Here is a 22228-nt window from a genome sequence, read left to right on the forward strand (position 1 = left end):
CATTACAGATGTAGAGAAGATGATGTAATAAACCTCTACATGTCCATCACTGGACTTCAACAATCATCAGTCTCATGGTCAGTCTTGTTTCATCTGTACTACTACTGTCTCATCCTCACAAGATTTTTTTGAAAGAAATTCCATGCACCATATCATTTAAATTGTAAATAATTTCATTATGTGGCTTTAAAAGGTAATTACTCTTGAAAAAAAAAATAATCACAGTACACAGTAACATCATTGGATATCCAGTTAATGTTCATATTTCCACAGTTGCTTTCTCTTTTCCCTCTCTCCCTTCACCAGTGTTCCTCCCTTCTCTCTAAACAGTTGGTTTATTCAAATCAGGTTCCAAAAAAATATCCATACATTGATTTGGTTTATATGGCTCTTAAGTCTCTTTTAATCTTTGGGTTCTCTTGCCTCTTTTTTCCCTTATATTTTTGTTGTTGTTGATGAAACCAAGTTTTCTTATTCTAGATTTTCTAATTGAATTTCTGTGATTTATTTGTTCCTCTACCCCTTGTATTCCTTGTAAACTGGTTGTTAGATCTAGAGCAGCATTATCTAAGAGAAATATTCAAGTCTGAAGTGAAATTTAAATTTTCTAGTAGGTGCATTTAAGAGGTAAGAAGAAACAGGTGAAATTCGTTTTATTGTAAGTTACTATGGTTTCACCATGTAATAAATATAAAAATTATTGAGATATTTTACATACTAAACCTTTGTGGTTGGAGTGTATTTTACACTCACAGCACGTAGCAGTTCATGTGAGCCAGCCACATTTCAAGTGCTCAGTAGCTTCATGTGTGTAGTGGCTGTTTACTGGTCAGCACAACTCTGATGGCCTGAACTAAATCAGCTCCCTGCTTTGACGATATAATGCTTCCTAAGTGTGGTTGTGTTCTTCTGTCAGAAGGCCTGTAATGTCCAGATGTCTCTTTTTGTGTTGTAAGTGGTCATGGATGATGATTACCTAGATGTTTGAAAAATGGTGATATTCATTCCTGTTCTTTCATTCTTTTTTTTTTTTTCCCTATTATTCTTTCTTCATTTATGAGCTGGAATACTTCAAAAAAGAAAAACTTCCCTAATGAACTCTTTGGTTTCTCTGAAGTTTTTGATTTGTACAGGAAAGGCAGGATAAATACTCGATTCTTTACCTTTATTCCCTTATTTGCAAGTTTGAAAATAAGTTGGTTCCCTGATACACTCCAAAGGGAATGAATGAGTTGTTTGGGTTTTTAAAAAAAAGTATCATCATGAGTTTTAACATATTTGATATGTTTTAGTCTATTGTAGTTATTTTTACTGATGTTCAGTTTGTTCCATCTTGAACTAGTGGGAGCCTCCTCAGGTTGGCTCCTGATTCCTTTTGACATAACTGAAGTAGTCTTTGATACTGTTCCTTGCTTTCTAGTTATAAGATGTTCCAGACTCGTCTTGAACAATTCCTGCCCTTTAGTCAAAGAGCTCTGGATGCTTTCAGTGAGATATGGTATTTAAAGACCACATTTATTGCTTAGGAAACTGAAAGCTCTAGAAGTAGAGTGATTTAACCAAGGTCACACAGATTTAGCAGCGTAAGCTGACCTGGAACCTGAGGCTTCTGGCTCTTAACTCTGCCATTGCCATTTTGTCTTCTTTCTCTACTTAGCTTCTGTGGCAGGTGTTTTAACTGCATTTGAGCTTCTACTCTAGGCCATCAGGGGAAGATAGGTTTTGTGGGTCATTGTTGGAGGTACAATCAAACCTCATTAATTTGGGCTAATTGGGGTAAATCCTAGTGAGAGTGTTGTGTTTTGTTTTTCTTTAGGTGCAGCTGTTACTTTGAGCCATAACTGAAACTAGGCTAATAGTGTTACCAGGTTATTTTGTTAGGTAGAGGTCCCTGTACCTGGTTTAATGAATAGCTGAGAATGATATGCAATTTAGCTTTAATTGTATGTAAATTAGACTCCTGAAATGCTTAAAAACAGCTCGTTAAACATTTCTCCCTGCGATCTTATTTACACCATTTTCTTAGCCAGGCTTTTCTTTATTAGAGTGCAGAGGTTAACTTTAGCTTAGATCTGAGTTTATCTCAAGTTTCAAATGGGTATGGAGTCTATGTTAATAAAGTGTTGCCATCAAGTTCAGAGAATTTTAGAAAAAATATTTGAGAAAATACAGAGGAAGAGCACCTGAAAGTCAGACATCTGGCATTTTCAGCAGAGCAGAATGCAACTCCTTGCATTTGAAAGGAAGCTGAAAGTACTTTTGAAAGTCAAAGAGCTTTCCAAAAGCTTGTTCACCTACCTAAAAAGTCTATCATCCTAGGGCCTCACTCTGAGGTAGCTGTGTTTGTATTGAGGGGCAGAGGATCTAGGTGTGCGAAGGCTGTCAGTGTTGCCTGTTGGCTCTGTGGCCCAGAGTAAGTGTGTTGACCTCTCTGAGCCTTAATTTATTCATCTATAATGAGGTAATTAAAATTGGAAGTAGTAATACATGTTCTTTTTACCTCACAGACTTCTTGTGAAATTCAAATCAGCTAATTAATCAAATGACATAGTAGATATTGAATTAATGAGAGATGACATGAAAGTGCCTTTTAAACTAAAAGCCTTGTTTGACTATAAGCATTATTAGAATAATATAGAGTGAATGCGCTGATACATACAAATGATCAAAAGCATGACAGCAGAGGGAGGAGATTCAAGATGTCTGTCCAGAACTTTATTGCCATTTCACTACAGAGGCATATAGCACTTCACACCTCAAGAACCTTTGACAGCATCATGGTTTTATAGCACAGTACTCCTGCTTATGTGAAGACCCTGAGTTACTAAGGAAAAGGTTGAATTATATTTTGTGTATTCTGTTTAAGAAATAATGGATATGCACAACATATTTTACAGAGGGTTTTCATTAAAATGACTTTAAGAAGTATAGTGTCTAGGGACTTCCTTGGTGGTCCAGTGGTTAAGATTCCCTGCTCCCAATGAAGAGAGTAGGAATTCGTTCCCTGGTTGGGGAACTAAGATCACACATGCTGAACAGCATGCCTCCCCCTGCCAAAAAAAAAAACCAAAACACCACAATAGAACTAGAGTGTCTAAAGAGTTATTTTCATTATCCAACAATTATTGTGCTTTGTATGGAGTCTGTGTGTTACCTCATGGACTGTGGCCCACTGCCCTGCCCCTCTGTCCATAGGATTCTCCAGGCAAGAATACTGGAGTGGGTTGCCATGCCCTCTTGCAGGGGATCTTCCCCACCCAGGGATCGAACTCCGGTCTCTTGCACTGCACTGCAGGCAGATTCTTTACCATCTGAGCCACCATGGAAGCCCTATATGGAGTCTGTCTCTCCCTAAAAGCAGCTAATACCTGTATTAAATGCCAAAAACTGTTCTAAATTCTGTATGTTTACTCCTTTATTTCTCCCAGTAATCCCATGAGGGAAAAATTAAGAAACCTGGCCACAATTCTGGATTAGAATCCTGGATTGAGGAAAAAAATTCCATAAAGAGCATTATTGGGACAATTGGTAAAATTTAGATATGGACTTTATGTTGCATAATAATACTGTATTGTTATTGTTAAATTTTCTAATGTGATAATTGGACTGTAGTATGTTCTTAGGAGTTGACTTTCTGAAGTATTTAGACGTAGAGGCACCATGTCTATCTACAACCTGTTATCAACATAGTTTAAAAATTAGTAATGAAATTGTGTGTGTGGTGAAGATAAAAAAAGTAAATATGGCAAAATGTTCATAATTGGTGAACCTTGGTGACGGGCATAAAGGAGTCCTTTGTACTATTCTTGCAATTTTTCTCCAAGTTTGAAATTATTTCAAAATAAAAAAACAGCAAAATTTCTTGAGGTCACATAGCTAGAGTTTATGTAGCAGGGTTAAGATTTGAACTCGGGCCATTTGCTTCTAGAGTCCATGTTCTTAGTTCCTCTGCTGTTGCTGTTGTGGTCATGGTGCGAGATAAATGAGGGAAATACGTACTGGATTTTAAATAGTTGGGACTATGATTTGATCCTGAACATTGAGGCAGCTCTACCTCCTGGTTCTTAAAGGGCAGGGTGATCATATAATTGATTGTGTAAACCGATTCGCTTAAAACTTTTTTATGTGAAGTATAGTTGATTTACACGTTATGTCTCACACGCTAGTAAAGTAATGCTCAAAATTCTCCAAGCCAGGCTTCAGCAATACGTGAACCGTGAACTTCCAGATGTTCAAGCTGGTTTTAGAAAAGGCAGAGGAACCAGAGATCAAATTGCCAACATCCTCTGGATCACCGAAAAAGCAAGAGAGTTCCAGAAAAACATCTATTTCTGCTTTATTGACTATTCCAAAGCCTTTGACTGTGTGGATCACAATAGACTGTGGAAAATTCTGAAAGAGATGGGAATACCAGACCACCTGACCTGCCTCTTGAGAAACCTGTATGCAGGTCAGGAAGCAACAGTTAGAACTGGACATGGAAGAACAGCCTGGTTCCAAATAGGAAAAGGAGTACGTCAAGGCTGTATGTTGTCACCCTGCTAATTTAACTTCTATGCAGAGTACATCATGAGAAACGCTGGGATGGAAGAAGCACAAGCTGGAATCAAGATTGCCGGGAGAAATATCAATAACCTCAGATATGCGGATGACACCACCCTTTAAGCCTCTTGATGAAAGTGAAAGAGGAGAGTGCAAAAGTTGGCTTAAAGCTCAACATTCAGAAAACTAAGATCATGGCATCTGGTCCCATCCCTTCATGGGAAATAGATGAGGAAACAGTGGAAACAGTGTCAGACTTTATTTTTCTGGGCTCCAAAATCACTACAGATGGTGACTGCAGCCATGAAATTCAAAGACGCTTACTCCTTGGAAGGAAAGTTATGACCAACCTAGATAGCATATTCAAAAGCAGAGACATTACTTTGCCAACAAAGGTCCGTCTAGTCAAGGCTATGGTTTTTCCAGTGGTCATGTATGGATGTGAGAGTTGGACTGTGAAGAAGGCTGAATGCCAAAGAATTGATGCTTTTGAACTGTGGTGTTGGAGAGGACGCTTGAGAGTCCCTTGGACTGCAAGGAGATCCAACCAGTCCATTCTGAAGGAGATCAGCCCTGGGATTTCTTTGGAGGGAATGATGCTGAAGCTGAAACTCCAGTACTTTGGCCACTTCATGCGAAGAGTTGACTCATTGGAAAAGACTCTGATGCTGGGAGGGATTGGGGGCAGGAGGAGAAGGGGACGACAGAGGATGAGATGGCTGGATGGCATCACCAACTCGATGGATGTGAGTTTGAGTGAACCCTGGGAGTTGGTGATGGACAGGGAGGCCTGGTGTGCTGCGATTCATGGGGTCGCAAAGAGTCGGACACGACTTAGCGACTGAACTGAACTGACTGATAGTTGATTTACAATATTATGTTAGTTTCAGGTGTACAACATGGTGATTTGGTATTTTTTAAACCAGTTCACTTTTAAGAGTAAGAGGGAACACTATTAATAATTTCTCTGGGACAACTGATGGAAATCAAGTTGATGGACACCCTAAAACAGGATACCTGTTGGCAGAGTTTAGTTTTAACAAATGTGACAAGACATGATAATTGCTTCACTTTAATTAAATTTTGTTTACCATGGATTCTTGTTTACAGAATACCATACTTTTTTCTCCTGCCAACAAACCTCAGGCTTTCACCTGATGTGTTCTCATTTTTTCTCTTCTCGATTTTGCTAATTCTCTGCTTCCTTCCACACCACTTGGAAAATAATCTTTGTCAAATTCCATTTTCACCAAGCCTGAAAAATATCAACAAAAATTTTTGTTTAACACTTGTCTAGTTTTTAAAACTACTGACATTTAAAACCATAAATCCTCAAACATCTCTTTTTTTTTTTGGCCTTGTGCTGAGCAGCTTGTGAGACCTTTGTTCCTCAACCAGGGTTGGAACCTGGGCCTTGGGCAGAGAGCGTGGAGTGCTAACCACTGGACAGCCAGGGAATTTCTCTAAACATCTCTGTTAATGTGATTTCTATAAGGAGAAGAGCTGGTAAAATACATTGGTATTATGAGATAGGTAGAGAAGTATTACCACTGTCAACTTCTCATAGATATTTGGGAAATCTTATTGTATAATACTGGAGGCTGTGATAATGCTTGTTAAAAAAGGATTATACCAGTTTAGAATCAGAGGTGTCTGTACTGTCTCACTGATTTGTTGCCCAGGTAGTGTCCTGGACTATGTCCAATTAAAAAGGTTGACCTTCACTAATAGAAGACTAGTATTATTTCATGAGTCTCTAAACAAGCTTTCAAAATTATTCTAATATAATCTGCTCTGGATTTTTAAAGTTCAAACCATCTCTTTGCTTCTCCTTTCTCATACAAAATGCATTTAACCAAGTACACATCTGCTGGAGCAGGAGAGGGTGGGACAGGGTAGGGACCCTGAAATTTAAATCAGATAGTTTTCCTTCCAGTTAGTTACTGTGTTCTAAGGTTTGAGGAAGAAGTGAATAAAACGAATGACTACCATGCTTTTTTTTAAACCAGTAAACTGACTTTTCTTAAGTCATGAAGTGTGATTTTATAGTAACAATAGTCTTAATAATAACTGCATTTTTATTTTTTTAAAGTAATGTGTATTTTTTCATTCAAAGCTGTATTTTATAGCTCAAATCAGTTCCTGCTGGGTTTTTCCCCCTTTAAATTCAATGAATTCCCGTATTTAAATGGATTTTTTTTTTTTTAAGATCTAAGTTAATGAGTGAGAGTAACCTTTGAAACCAGTTTTTACTTGATTGAAAAAAAGGTTTTTATTTTAAAGACAACTACAAATATTACTCAGGTCAACCATATATTAATCAAAATCAACTCTTAAAATAAGAAAATACCTGTTGACTTGAACTATCAATTTTGTATTTTTTATTTGATGTAGGAAATCAGGAAATACTTTTTAGAACACATTATGTACAAAAGACTGGTAGACATGATCCCTGTCCAAAAGAAGTCTGTGTTCTAGGAATGCAGAGACACATGAACACGTTGCAGTATTGTGAAATCTCAAATCTTTGTTTCGGATCCTTATCTCTGCCCTTATTCTGTCCAGTCTTCTAGATATTTTTTCTTTATAGTAATCATTTTTGCTAATCAAGTTAAAAAGAGTACTATGTCATTTTATTTTAAAATTTAGATAAAATAGACCAAAAGAAAGCTTATCAAGATGACTTAAGAAAAAATTGAAAACCTTTAACTATTTAATGAATTGAATTTATAATGAAAACAACTTCTCCTGCAGAAAATACCAGGCCCAAATAATTTCCAGATGAATTTAAAGATACAACCTGAGGTTTTAGATTGAGTTATAAATCTCACTTTTCGCTGCTTTTGTCCCCCATTAAAAAGGTGACTGTACAGTTTACATGTTCACTGCCTGGCCTACCTGACACGGCGCTCCATTAAGGAGTCTGAATTGTCACAGTTAATTCTTACTAGTTCCCAGTGCTTTTGTCCTACCTTGCCTTTTTTCTGATTTTTTTTTTTCCTCCATAATCAGCAAGAATAAGAAAGAACCTTTTCATTGTTGAGAGATTTTTTCTTTTCAAGAACTATATTCTTTTTGGCCGCACTGTGCAGCTTTCAGAATTTTAGTTCCCTGACCAGGGAGATTGAATCTGGGCTCCAGACAGTGAAAGCGCACAGTCCTAACCACTGGACCACCAGGAAATTCCTTAGAGAATTTTTCTTAGCAGATTCTGTTTATCTTTCTGTCTGCTTACCCAGTGTTTTATGAAGAATTGATGGTTGACAGAGTGCTACTCAGCCCCTGAGGATTTAAGAGATAGTACTTTCCCTTAGAAAGCTCCTAGTTGATCCCTGTTGCAACTGTAATATGGGGTGGGTACTCTAACAGAAGAATTATAGAGTGCTATTGAAGCAGTGGAGAGCTTGATTAATTATTTCTGGGGAACAGGGTGAGGATGGCTTCACGGAAGCAATTGCATTTGAACTGGGCAGGGAAGGATTAATAAAATTTCAACAAGTAGGGGGAGGGAAAAAAAAAAACAAACTTAAAAAAGGTAGGTATTCCAGGAAGCAGGAAATGTCTTTTATGAAATCACAGGCAGGAGAAGTGTAGAGCATTGTAAAGGTGTGACCAGAAAGGAAGCTGAAGAAGTATGTTGATATCAGATAGTCAGAGGCCTTAAATATTGCAATATTTGCCCCTCTGATTTTTCTGTCTCAGTATAGTCCTTCTCAGAGAAGGCAATGGCACCCCACTCCAGCACTCTTGCCTGGAAAATCCCATGGACTGAGGAGCCTGGTGGGCCGCAGTCCGTGGGGTTGCTAAGAGTCGGACAAGACTCAGCGACTTCACTTTCACTTTCATGCATTGGAGAAGGAAATGGCAACCCACTCCAGTGTTCTTCCCTGGAGAATCCCAGGGATGGGGGAGCTGGTGGGCTGCCGTCTATGGGGTTGCACAAAGTCGGATACGACTGAAGCGACTTAGCAGCAGCAGCAGCAGCATAGTCCTTCTAAATCCTCTAACGTACCATCAGTTGTCAGATGAAAAATCTTAAATTTGCCTGTGTGTCAGATGTCAGTATGGCTGAGATTTGGTCATACAGTTTTAGCTTAGCGCTAAGAAAGACCAGTTTTCATCTTGTTAGTTATTGGGAGGCAGCTTTCTGAAGGACTTCCAGCCATTCAAGGCTTTCAGAGAAGGTTTCTGAAAATAAAAAGTAGCTCCTTTCTACAAAAAGCATTGAGGATGCTCAGCCTTATGAGCAATCAGGAAAATGCATGTTAGAACTACAGTGATGTACTGTTTTGTGTCTATCAGATTGGCAAAAATTAAAGTTTGGCAAAAAATGTCAGCAAAGGTATGAAGCAACCAGAACCCAGCAAATAGTGGTGTAAATGGGTACAACTATTTTGCAAAACAATTTGGCATTATCTCATGATTGAAGATGTGCATACCTGTACGCAGCAGTTTTTCTCCTGGGTATCTACCCTGAAGACCTCTTGCACGTGTGCAGTGGGAGATGTGTACAAAAATGTCCGTAGCAACACTATTGGCATTAGCAAAATAAACAAAAAATCCAAACTGGGAAAAAATCCCAGTATCCATCAACTCCAGATTGTATAAATAAATCTCAGTGTGGCCATACAGTAGAGCACCGTGTAACCATGGAAATGATTAAATTGCAACTGTAGCAACATAAATGAATCTCAACAAATTGTAGAGTGAAAAGTTGCAGACGAATATATATTATGATAAGATTCATGTGAAGAAACATGTGAAACTAAAAATGTTTAGAGATACAGATGTGATAAAGTTATCACTATTTGGGATAGTGTTATCTCATGGTGAAAAGAGAAGAAGGTGGGTTTGGGGAGAGACATGCAGGGGACTTTAAAACTAATGGTAATATTCTTCTTAAACTAGGTGGTAGGTACACTTTACACTGATACTTGCTATCTCACTATACATATATTAAAAATTTTATACTATAAATTTTAAAGCATTAAGAAAAGGTTGATGATAGGTGATAGTCTAGTGTTCCCCCTAGAACACACAAATGCATTTTTCAGAATGTAAAAACTGAGAGAGATTAGGTAATTTAATTGTTCAAAAGAGAAAGCTTATCAGTGACAACTTGGTCTCAAACTCAATATAGAGCAATTTCTGTCATCTTACGTTGCAACTTTCCCATTATGTAGATTCTATCGATCAATTAGAAGTGCTTCCACTTGGATTACTGCCTCAGTCTTTCTCCCCTTCATGTAATACATTCTCTCTGCTGCCAGAGAGAGCTTTCTAAATGCAAATCCGATCATGTCACTCCCTGGCCTCAATCTTAAGTAGTTCGAAGTAGCCATCAACACACTCCCAAGTGCTATAGTATGCACACAAGGCTCTCTGTACCTGGGCCTCTGTCTGTCTGATTAGCCTCATCACTCGTGACCTCCTGCACTTCAGCCACACTAAGCTGTTTGCTGTTCCTGGAACACTGTTTGCCTCTGCACACATTGCTTCCTTCCCCTGAAACTTCTCTTAACTAACCCTTTTCATCTTTTAAGACACTCTTTCTTATGACCCCTTCACCCCCAGTGTGAGCTGGATGCCTCCATAACCCTTGAATTTTAACATTTGTGGTCACATTCATCACTTTATATTATTGTCCCCCTTTTTAATTTGTCTCCTTCAGGAGCGGTCAAGCTTCATGAGGACAGGGCAGTGTTGAATTATTTCCCCACTGTGTGCACACTGTCTGGTATGTAAGGTCCGTTGAATGAGTGAAGGAAGAACAAACAAATGAGTAATTGGATGTCCTTTATACTGATGCCCCACATGTAGTTAGTTGTCATTTGTTTGCCACATTCTGCTCATCTCTATCAGTGTTTGTGAAGGTAGGAAGGAAAAGAAAGACAAGGGGCAGGCTGCTGGGTGAGTAGATGATGGGGAAGAAATATCGAGGGAAGGGGAGCCAGAAGCTGATTGGGAGGGAAAGGAAAGTTTCAGAGGCTTATTAACGTTTTAGGCTAAGTGCCCGGGGATTTTAATAACAGCCTGGATTTCTTTCAAGCTGTGGACATGTGCTGATTTTCATGACTTACCCTATTCTGACCTTCCCTAGCCTTTTTGGAAATTTATCTTCTTTGGCTGATGACTCTTATCATTCATCTCTCTCTACTTTAAGAAGTAAGAACTTTGAGGTGAGTGAATAAAAAGGAGGTGGCAGATTGATCATATTGGTCAGGGTAGCCTTTTGTTTTTTAGTTAATTTTTGCCCTGGGTTTTAATTTTTAATGTCTCACTCTGTACCAGATTAGACCATTGATATTTTCTAGGGCTTGGAAAGTGTATGGAGATTCTGTCTTGTGATCTGGTGTGCTACCAGGACTCTTAATCTAAAATAGAGGTTAAACTTGGACCGTTCAGATTGGGTTCTCTTCCCTCAGGAAGCAGTGCTGTAAGACTGGAGGTCCAGAGACACTCTCCCCACCTCACCTTTTTGAGGGCTAAAGCATAGTAGCCACTTACTGTAGCTTTATTCATTTGATAAATTTTTATTGAACATTCTGTGTCTCGCATGGTGGTAGGCATTAGAATTAGAGATGACTGATCACTAACCTCAATTTAGTCTAGTGGGAGAGCAGGTAAGAAAATCAGTCATTTTTAAGCAGTGGGATAGGATGGGCATGCACAGAGTATTATGGAATTTTGAAGAGGGTGTGAGGGAGGGGCATCAAGCTCCTTTGGGGTCAAGGCATGTCAAAAAATGTTTCACTTTAGCTCAGTGGGTGTGGTTTTTTTGTTTGTTTGTTTTTTTAATTTAATTAATTTATTTGGCTACCCTGGGTCTTAGTTGTGATACGCAGGGTCTAGTTCTCTGATCAGGGATTGAACCCTGGTCCCCTGCAGGGATTGCAGGGTCTTAGCCACTGGACCACCAGCGAAATACCTGAGCTCAGTTTTGGAAAACCCTAGATGTTGGGGAGAAGACCCTAGAAGCAGGAGGAGAAGGGGCCGACAGAGGGTGAGATGGTTGGATGGCATCACCGGCTCAATGGACATGGGTTTGGGTGAACTCCAGGAGTTGGCGATGGACAGGGAGGCCTGGCGTGCTTGCTGCAGTCCACTGGGTCGCAGAGTCGGACACAACTGAGCGACTGAACTGAACCAAGAAGTTGGGGGTTGTGGTAGGTGGTTAGACTTGAACAAAAGTATGGAGGCAAGAGAGAACGTGATGAGATGGGAAACCATGAGAAGGTCTGTGGGACTTCAGGGAAGGGTATGTAAATATGAAGATATGACAGAAGATGAGACTGGAGCCAAAGAAAGGGGCCATATTGTGAATGACCTTTTCTACCTTCCTAAATTAATCAGTAGACATGTTTTCATTCATGTAGTGTTAGATATTTAGTGTTTCTCTTGGTGTTGTCTCTTGAGCAGCTAATGTTTTATTTCTTTGGTTTGTTCTTTTTATGATACCCCTTGGAGGTATCATATGAATTTGGAGCCCCCTTTCCTTTTATGCTTTAGGTTCACTCCACATTGAGAACCATCTAGTCAAACCCCATACTCAGGCATTGTGGAGAGGATGATGCATTGCTTTTAAGGCAGCTTGGAAGGAGGAGGATTTAAATGACCTTCAAAGACTAATGTCAGACCCCCGTGTCAATGTCACTACAATTCATGCATGCATGGAGAGTGGGAAAGGGAACTTAATTACGGAGGAGGGGAATGGTAACCCTGCTTGAATGGGTAGTTCAAAGTCCTGGACCCGCCCCTTAGCCTCAAAAAAGGGCTTTCTTACATTGCTGCCAAAGAGGTCATAGGGAGAGCCCACATAAATACTACCTTCCCTCTGGGGTGTGTGAGCCAGTCTTATTCTTTTGCTTCCACAGGTGCAGAATAGGTTCACCAAATAGTATTCTGATCTCCATTGAACAGAATTTGGCATCTTATTGTCCTTTTCCAGAAAATCAATCCCTTTAAACATGGAACATGGCAATTTTAGGTCAGCAGGCATTTAAAGACACCTTTTAACTTTCAAGGGCTGGCCTAATAAGATATATTTTGTACAAAAATACCAGTGTTACTAAGATGAGACTTGAATCATTTAAATCTTGAAAGGGGCTCAGTTTTAGCTGCCAGTACACCTTTTACTTGTGAAATTACTTCTTGTTGTCTTTTAATGGCACTGTCCTTCTGGAGTCCTGTGATCATCATCAGATATCAGACTCCATTCCTTCTGCTAACCTTTGGTAACTGTTCAGAATTCATTACAGTGTTTGAAATGAGGAACTCACAGTGACTCCCTTGTCACTATCCTTTTGGACCATAAAATAGCCTTCCAGGTTAGCCAGGATGACAGCAGAAGCCAGCCTTATGTATTATGTGGTCAGGAACCGCTCCAGTATGGCTACAGTCTGAATGGCGAAAGGAGTTAGTCATAGTTAGGCTTATCTATTGGAGAAGGCAATGGCACCCCACTCCAGTACTCCTGCCTGGAAAATCCCATGGACGGAGGAGCCTGGTAGGCTGCAGTCCATGGGGTCGCTAAGAGTCGGACATGACTGCGCGACTTCACTTTAATGCATTGGAGAAGGAAATGGCAACCCACTCCAATGTTCTTGCCTGGAGAATCACAGGGACGGGTGGGCTGCCGTCTCTGGGGTCGCACAGAGTTGGACACGACTGAGGCGACTTAGCAGCAGCAGCAGCAGCAGCAGCAGGCTTATCTATTTCATTATTTGTTTTGAGAAGTCATAACAGTGAGACACAGATGCACCTTTGGCTCATTAATACTGGAGTCTGAGCCGTGAAATTTATTTCAGTGAAATCCTGGAGAGTTGCTGAAAACTCATGATGCTTCTTTGCAGTTTCTTTTGTGTGTGTGGCCACACTGAGTGACTCGTAGGATCTTAGTTCCTTGACCAGGGATTGAACCTGTGCCCCCTGCAGTGCAAGCACAAATTCTTAACCAGTGGACTGCCAGAGAAGTTCCTCTTTGTACTTTAAATAGAACTTTTCTCCTTTGGAGGGGAAGTGCTGTACAAACATGGCTGCAGTTGTTACTGCTACAACATATATATTCATTCAGTTCTTGATATTTCTAAAGTTTGGAAAAGTTCCATGTTAATGTAAACACAGTTTTAATTTTTCTAAACACATGCTCATATTTTAAAACAACACTCATTGATAGATTTTGGTGGGGGGTAGAAAAACAAAACTCAGTCTTCGTAATTTCTTATCTGTATAGGCCTTTACTCTCCGTTTTAATAGAAGTTCTTCTGTGCACAGACCGTGGCAGAGCCCATTTTCAAAGCAGTTCATAGATTTAGCTATGCAATTTACTTACTCTTGGTCACCAAGAAAGAGTAAAAATCAAAGAGCCAAATGGCTGCTAAGGGAAAATGTTGTAACAGCAAACTTGAGGGGCTAGACCAGAAGGGGCTAGCAAGAGAAGAATGCTCGAGGGTAGTCTCAGGGAACTGTAATTGATAGTAACAGAATAGAAATGAGGTAGTGGAAAATTTAGGCTACTATACCAGAGACATGCTCCTAATTTTGGCTTGAAATTGTCTTGCTAAGTAAAGCTGTTGTGATTATTGGAATGCCACAGAATTCATCTCTTGGCTTTTTGTCCCACAAAAGCATTAGAATTTAAAACAGACCCTTTAACATGAATTACAGCAGACAAGAAATACCAGTTCAGTTAGGGCAGGTGTTATTTAATTACCCTTCTTTATGGGGATAGGGCTGTTCCCACAAAAATTGTTTGTGGGTGAAAGCACAACAAAGATCCATAAGGTACAGCTTTATATGTATATATTTAAAGTAGACATCAGTCTCTTGAATTTTTGTGATATCAAAGGTTAATTTAAAATATTAATGCTGAAAAGATTAATTTAAGATATTAAATCTACTAGGCAAGAATACATGTACATATTGTAATTACTTCCTTTTTACAATTAAAGTGATTGGGTTATATTTAATGAGCTATTTACATTTAATAATTAAAAAAGACTTATCTTTTCAGCATTCCCCATATGCAGAAAGAGATTGGGGGGGGACTCACTTCTGATATATAATTATCTTTACTTGGGCTAAAAAGGAAGAACAATTGTGCTTTTTAGAAAAAGGCTCAGAAGAGTATTATTTTAAAACATACATACAGTCATCACCCATTATCTGAAGTTTCAGTTTCCTCGGTTTCAGTTACCAAAATTATTAAATAATAACTAATTTCAGTAGTCCAAAATTATTAAATGAAAAATTCCAGAAATAAGCAATTCATAAATTTTAAATTGCTCACCTTTCTGAGTAGCATAACAAAGTCTCACGCCGTCCTACGCTGTCTTGCCCTGAACGTGAATCGTCTCTGTCCAGCGTAGCCACACTGTGTGTGTTACCTGCCTGTTGGTCACTTAGCCACCATCTCGGTTATTAGATCACTTGTCAGGTGTTGCAGTGCTTGTGTTCACATAATCCTTATTTTACCTATTAATGACCCTCAAGTGCAAGAGTAGGCAAAGAGAGGCCAAAAAGTACTTCCTTTAAGTGAAAAGGTGAAAGTTCTTGACTTAACAAGGAAAGAAAAAAGTATTTTGTTTATATATAGGGTTTGGTACTTTCAGGCATCCTTGGGGGGCTTGGAATGTATGACTCTTGGAGAAAGGGGACTACTGTATACACTTTAGGAATTACCCGTGGGAATGTGTTTTGGTTCATTGTAAAAGAAGATGACAGATTAGGCACTTTTAAAAAGTCCTTAATGACAAGATTTGATGATTTCAACAGTGCCCAGAGAATGAAACTTAAAGTGATTTTCAGAGACCCTATAAATAAAAGTAACCCATCAGAAGTGACAGAACCCCAAATGCCTAGCTCTTTGAAAACAGGCGTTTGTTTGAAAAGCAGTAGCATCTGAACATGGTATCTGAGGCTGGCGCTTTAAATGAGCCAGTGTTTCTGTTATTTAAAGTGAAAGATGTGAAGCCCCTGAGCAGCTGGCTAAAACTGGGTGTAGAGAGGGAGAAAGCAGTGTGTTATTCTCATTAACACCATTGCAGTTCCAGGGTAAATATGTCAGGAAGGCTTTCTTATGTTAGCATATTATCCTTTTTTTTTTTTTTTTTTTTTTTGAGGGGGAAGAAACTAGTCTGGGGTTTGATGGCACTTGTGTATGAAAATGAGAAATATGGGCACAGTCTTGGCTAGGGTGTTTTGTGAAGTCAGCATAGTGTCATGGATGCAGGTGGACCTGGGTTTAAAAGCTGTGACTGTGAGAAAGTTACAGAACTGCTCTTGGTGTTTTAGTTCTCTTAGCTGTAAAATCAGAATGCTCCCAGTTACCTTTTAGTAGTGTTTTGAAGATTAGATTTGTTAAAGAAAATGTGAATAAATACTTGACACATTTTGGGCAGACACTATAGGATGCAAAGAAGTTTTTAAAAATCCCACCTTTACTACAGCAGATTCCAATAGCTGCTGCTGTTACTACTGTTTCTGTTAAGTTTAAAGATCTTTTGTTTTTCAGTTCCTGTATTCAAAGAATTGTACACTCCAAAAAGCTGTGCTACAATATAGAATGTAGTGACTGCCGTAAAAGGTTCAGCATACTTTTTTGGCACCTTTGGAGAGGGAGAAATGGCTTCAGACCAGAAGAGTTGAGGAGGGCTTCTTAGAAATGGTGATGTCTGCCTTGGGCCTTTACGATGAAGGAATTTTTTTTTTTTTTTTTAAGAAATGGCACAATCCAGATAGTAGTACCTTTGAGACTGCTTTCAAAATACATAAAGTGAAAATATTGAATTGACTCTTGACTATGATTTGAAAGACTGATAGACTGATACCCTTTGTTTAATCCTTAAAATTGGTATAACGTAAGCAGAGGCCATCCATTTCTTTCTTTTTCTGACATTGGATACATTTTTATTGAACCTTTTAGTTTACTACAAGAGGTAAAAGGCAAATCAGTTCTCTTCAAGTGATATTTTACACAGCTGTAGTAAAATATTTTAAAATTCAAAGATTTATAATGGATTGCATTTCTTAAAAGTTGAGGGATCAAGTAAACAAGTTCTAACTTGAATTTTCCAGCTGACTCTTCACTTAACAATAGTAACCAGCTCTAATTAGATACGTAAGTTTCTTCACGGCCATGTTTTATTGTTGATGTCTTTATTATTTTAGTCAGTATCCACTAATTCCACTTCAAAAATAAGTTTTGCATTTGGTGGAATTTTGAGGCCATCCATTTCGTTCTCAGCTCCTGTCTTCAGACTCCCAGAGAACCCGTTGGCAGAAGTTAAGAGGCCTACCTACTGCTTGGTTTCTTCTGAGACCAAAGAAAAGAGAACCAATTAGGAGAACTCGGTGTGTAATGCCCAGTGCTGTTTAATTTGACCTGCGCTCTTTAAATTATTGTATTACCACTAGGAGGTAAGTCCAACAAACTCAGTGCTCCTTTGAATTAGCAATAATGAGAGCTATCAGTTGTTGAGTACCTACTAGGTGCTAGATACCCCTCTAGAAGGCTTACGTATGTTACCTCCTTTTATCCTGAAAACCATCCTATGAGATAGGTTTTATTTTCCCTATTTTACAGATGAGGCTTGGAGAGATTAACCAGCCCAAAGTCATATATAACTAGTGGCTCAGGGAATCCTTGTCTCTTGACTGAACTTGCCTCTGGATTCATCAAGCTGTATTGATTTTTTTTTTTTTTAATGTGATAAATACCTATATGAGTACCAACTTTAAAAAAAGAAAAAGGGAAAATTTCCTGCCATTATTAATTATGATTATTCAGAAAAATGTTATTCAAATATGTTATAGGCGTATAGTGGTGATATCCTACCTTTTTGCAGTGTTTTCTTATTTGATTTTGGGATACCTGTTCTTCCTTTTAAAAGTTTTCTATGGCATATACTTATTGAAGATAAATTGAAGTTAATACCTCTTTATGATTGGGGACCTTACAAAACCAGAGGGGAAATCAATCCTGACTTACATAGGAAGCTTGTGGCTTTCATCGCTGGGAGAAGGGAAATAAGGACGTGAGCCCCGTGATTACCCCGATTTTCTGTCTAGATTCTAATCATGGAGCAAGGCGGGGCAGGGCGGTGGGGAATCCCAAGCAGAGCAGATTCGTCTTACTGAACTGAGACAAATTGCGTTAATAGTTCAAGGGAGTCAGGCAACTGGAAGCTGTGGGGTGCAGTTCTGGAAAAAAGGAAGAATACTGTTCTAGAAATCTTCTTTGCCTGGGGTCAGATTACAGGAGGTTGGAAAAGAGTGACCAGGAACTTATGAGCTAACTGATTCCCAGTGCAGGGAGGTTTACTAACTCCTATCAGCCTGAGTAGAGAGCCCATGTTGCTCACTCTCCAGCAGAGATCCAGTAGAGAGTATACAGTAGAGATCACTGAAGGGCCACGTCTGTATGGGGGCTAAAGAGCCAAGAGAGTAAAAGCTGCTCAAGATCCACCCTAACAAAGCTTAAAAAGAAACCTCAGGTGTACCAAATTGAACCAGAAGTCACTTAACTGCCAACCAGAACAAAGCCTCACACTTTTGAAACCAAGACAACAATGTTAGGTACTCAACATCATAAAATCACAACGTCCAACGTCTGGTCAAAAGTTACCAGGAAAATGTGGCCTATAATTAGGGGAAAAATCAGTTCGTAGAAACACTCAAAAATGATAGAGGTGATAGAATTACCAAAGATATTAAAACAGCTGTTATAATTATGTTCAAATATACAGAGGAAAGGGCTTCCCAGGTAGCACTTGTGGTAAACCCGCCCTGCCCGTGCAGGAGACTTGAGACGCCGGTTTGATACATAGGTGGGGACGATCCCCTGGAGAAGGAAATGGCACCCCACTCTAGTATTCTTGCCTGGAGAATTCCATGGACAGAGGAGCCTGGCAGGCTACAGTCCATTGGGTTGCGAAGAGTTGGACACGACTGAAGCGACTTAGCACATATAAAAGAAGATATGAACATATTAATTAGGAGGTAAACATTTTAGCCTTGCAAATAAATAGTGGAATTTGGTTTCAGTCTCTCATTTTTTATTATCTTTCTTCTCATGCTGTTGATGATTTGGTAAAATTTGAATATTATCTTGTAAGTCTAAGTTACCAAATCATATCATTTTCTTTTTTCTTTTTTTTTCATATCATTTTAGAATTGGAAAGAACTTTTAAAGATCATCTTGTTCACCCTCTCATATTATAGAAAAAGAAGTATTATGTTTCATTAATTCTGAGATGTATATTTTCCCCATATTTAACATCTCTGGAATAATCATGCATCTTAAATTTCATGAAATACCGTAAAAACCCATTAGAGTTGTGACTTTTCCATAAATACTTACAGTAGAATTCAAGTCTGCTACTTATATTACCCTGACCTAGAAAACTTCCCTTCTTTATTCTTTAAATCCAAATCCTGCCCAGTTCCAGTCTTTATTCCAGGAATTCTGCTCAGTTGAAAGTGATCTTTTCATCCTTTCTTTTGTCATAATTGACTACATCATTCATTTGATAACTTCTGTTTACTATGTTGTTACTTACCTGTGTTTTATCTGTCTCCTCAAATTATAAGCTCTTGGTCATGGGAAGAATTTTATATTTGTATCATCTAGTGTCTATGGCACCCCACTCCAGTACTCTTGCCTGGAAAATCCCATGGACGGAGGAGCCTGGTAGGCTGCAGTCCATGGGGTCGCTAAGAGTCGGACACGACTGAGCGACTTCACTTTCACTTTTCACTTTCATGCATTGGAGAAGGAAATGGCAACCCACTCCAGTGTTCTTGCCTGGAGAATCCCAGGGACGGGGGAGCCTGGAGGGCTGCCGTCTCTGGGGTCGCACAGAGTCGGACACGACTGAAGCGACTTAGTAGCAGCAGCAGCAGTGTCTACTTGATAAATATTCATTGATTGATAAGGGTGCTATAATTAGTTAGCAATTAATGCAACCCAAAACTTAAAGAGTTGTTTACTGGTTAAGAGAACCACATATTTAACTGTATGCCAGAACTAAGCGCTAGATAGATGTAGAATTAGAATTTCTGTTACTACTGCTGCTGCAGGGACTACTATTAATACTACAGTCATTGCTACTATTATTGTAATTATTCTGTGCCAGGTACTATGTTAAATATTTGATACGTGCACTATTTCATTTTTCTGCACAACAACCTTAAACTAAGGATCATTTTACTGATTTTAACAGGTTAGGAAACAGACAGGGCGAGTACTGCTTGCCAAGGTCCCAGAACTGAAGTTTGTCAGTAGTGGGGTGAAATCCATACCTCCTTCTCTAATGTCCATACTCGTGCTGCTCTACATCACTGCTTATTAGGTCTTTTGAGGGCTTTGGTAACCTTGTAAACTGAGGATAGAAAGAAAAGAAATGGACACTTACTTTTCCTGCTGTTCAGGGACTTTTCCTTATAAATCCCATGTTTTGAGTGGTGGATAGACCTTGTGAGAGGAAGATGTACAGCTGCCCTTTGCTGCTCTTAGTTGCTGGCAGCTTGGCCATTAGTGACAGATGAGTGTGTGACACTTTTTCAGCAATGAATTCTTGTTACAGCTGGCAGAACAGAATAGTTGATATGAAATTTCATGGCAGTTTGCTTCATAATTCCACTCCCCGGTGTACAGATGCAGTTGAGATTGCTAGGTCTCTCTCCTCGCTTAAGTTGGTGTATTAGCAGTCACATCCAGGACTACTGCTCTGGCTACTCGGTGACCACAGTGTGTGTGTGTATCACCTTGAGCTGTCAGCAAAACATTTTGCTGCATTTCCTTTTTTGTTGTTACTATGTAACCTTTTTTCCCCCTGGCCTTTCTCATTTGTATAGAACTGGCTTCTTTTTTGGCCTTTTCATCCCAGAGAGGGAGTAGTTACTACAGAGGGATGCTTGAAATATGAAGAGAAGCATCATAGAGATTAAATGCATGGCTAGAGAGCCAGTAGGATGAAATGAGACCTACTCAGTGCCTAATGTATGGTTCCATCCTGATTATCTCCTTCCTCATTTTCAAACTTGCTTCAGTATCTCATCCACCAGTGGGTGCTCCAATGTCTCATCTGTAGGGAGCTTAACGAAGTGCAGTAGAGAACCAGGAAAGAAGGGTTACAGCCTAGCTCCATTTTCTCTATCCCTGGGTGAGATAGTAAACTGGGAACTAGACATTCTCCGATAAAAAACAACTTTGTGTTCCCATATGTAGCACATGTCCAGGTTAGGCTTCCTCCCAGGTTTTCAAGCCCAGGTACTTGGAGAGGAATGCCTTTTGTATCTATCCTCATCTCAGTTTTTTGGCCACCACCAACCGGAGCTCACTCATTTCTGTCATTGTCTGTAAATAAAGAAAACTTTTAAAAAAAAAGAATACTTTTATTAGGGCTTGTGTGAGTTATTGACACATTTCTAATAATCTTGTGCAGTGATTTGTTGAGGTTTTGGGTTTTTTTAATCTATTTTTTTGTTGAAGGATAATTGCTTTACAGAATTTTGTTGTTTTCTGTCAAACCTCAACATGAGTCAGCCATGAAAGAAAGTGAAAGTGAAGTTGCTCAGTCATGTCCGAGTCTTTGTGACCCCATGGATTGTAGTCTACCAGGCCCCTCCATCCATGGGATTTTCCATGCAAGAATACTGGATCTCCAGGGGATCTTCCCAGCCCAGGGGTCGAACCCGGATCTCCTGCATTGTAGGTAGACGCGTTACCATCTGAGCCACCAAGGAAGTCCATATCAGCCATAGGTATACATATATCCCCTCCCTTTTGAACCTCCCCCCATCTCCCTCCCCATTCCACCCCTCTAGGTTGATACAGAGTCCCTGTTTGAGATCCCTGAGCCATACAGCAAATTCCCACTGGCTATCTATTTTACATATGGCAATGTAAGTTTCCATGTTACTCTTTTCATACACCTCACCCTCTCCTCCCCTCTCCCCATGTCCATAAGTCTATTATCTGTTTCTTCATTGCTGCCATGTAAATAAGTTCTTCAGTACCATTCTTCTAGATTCCGTATATATGTGTTAGAATATGACATTTATCTTTCTCTTCCTGACTCTTTCTGACTGACTTCACTTTGTATAATAGGTTCTAGGTTCATCCACCTCGTCAGAACTGACTCAGATACATTCCTTTTTATGGCTGAGTAACATTCCATTGTGTATATGTGCCACAACTTCTTTATCCGTTCATCTGTAGATGGGCATCCAGGTTGCTTCTATGTTCTAACTATTGTAAATAGTGCTGCAGTGAACAATGGGATGCATGTGTCTCTTTCATTTTTGGTTTCCTCAGGGTATATGCTTAGGAGTCGGGTTGCTGGGTCATATGGTAGTTTTATTCCTAAAAAATATGGAGCGCGTCATGAATTTGCATGTCATCCTTGCACAGGGGCCATGCTAATCTTCTCTGTATCATTCCAATTTTAGTATATGTGCTGCTGGAGCGAGCATGAGGTTTTGTTTTGTGAGGTTTTTTTGTCCCAGAGCAGTTGAGTTGTTTCTCATGTTAAACTCCTGTGTGAATTTAATGCTCATTTGATGACGATAGCTGAAAGAAATCTGGTACTTGAGTACCCACGAATGATAGGAATAAGGTTTCCTCACTTATTCATAGTGGTGTCAGTGGTAAAGAACCCGCCTGCCAATGCAGGATACAGAGAGA

General features: G+C 39.4%; 1 protein-coding gene and 1 non-coding gene across 4 annotated transcripts in view; one reads left to right on the plus strand and one right to left on the minus strand.

Annotated features, from left to right (window-relative positions):
* The window catches only part of WASF2 (WASP family member 2), a 74990-nt gene that overhangs the window by 22942 nt on the left and 29820 nt on the right, over positions 1–22228 (plus strand). Inside the window, exon 2 of one of the 3 annotated variants that reach the window (XM_055573997.1) lies at positions 16787–16959. The exons of the other annotated variants lie outside the window; for them this stretch is intronic. The gene's annotated coding sequence lies outside the window, so the exon portion shown is untranslated. The remainder of the gene's footprint in view (positions 1–16786; positions 16960–22228) is intronic. 3 annotated transcript variants of the gene reach the window in all.
* LOC129648172 (U6 spliceosomal RNA) lies at positions 21911–22017 on the minus strand. The gene has a single exon (XR_008712753.1). It is a non-coding gene; the product is annotated as a U6 spliceosomal RNA (small nuclear RNA).

This window comes from Bubalus kerabau, chromosome 3 (genome assembly GCF_029407905.1).
Source record: "Bubalus kerabau isolate K-KA32 ecotype Philippines breed swamp buffalo chromosome 3, PCC_UOA_SB_1v2, whole genome shotgun sequence".
Lineage (NCBI taxonomy): Eukaryota > Metazoa > Chordata > Mammalia > Artiodactyla > Bovidae > Bubalus > Bubalus kerabau.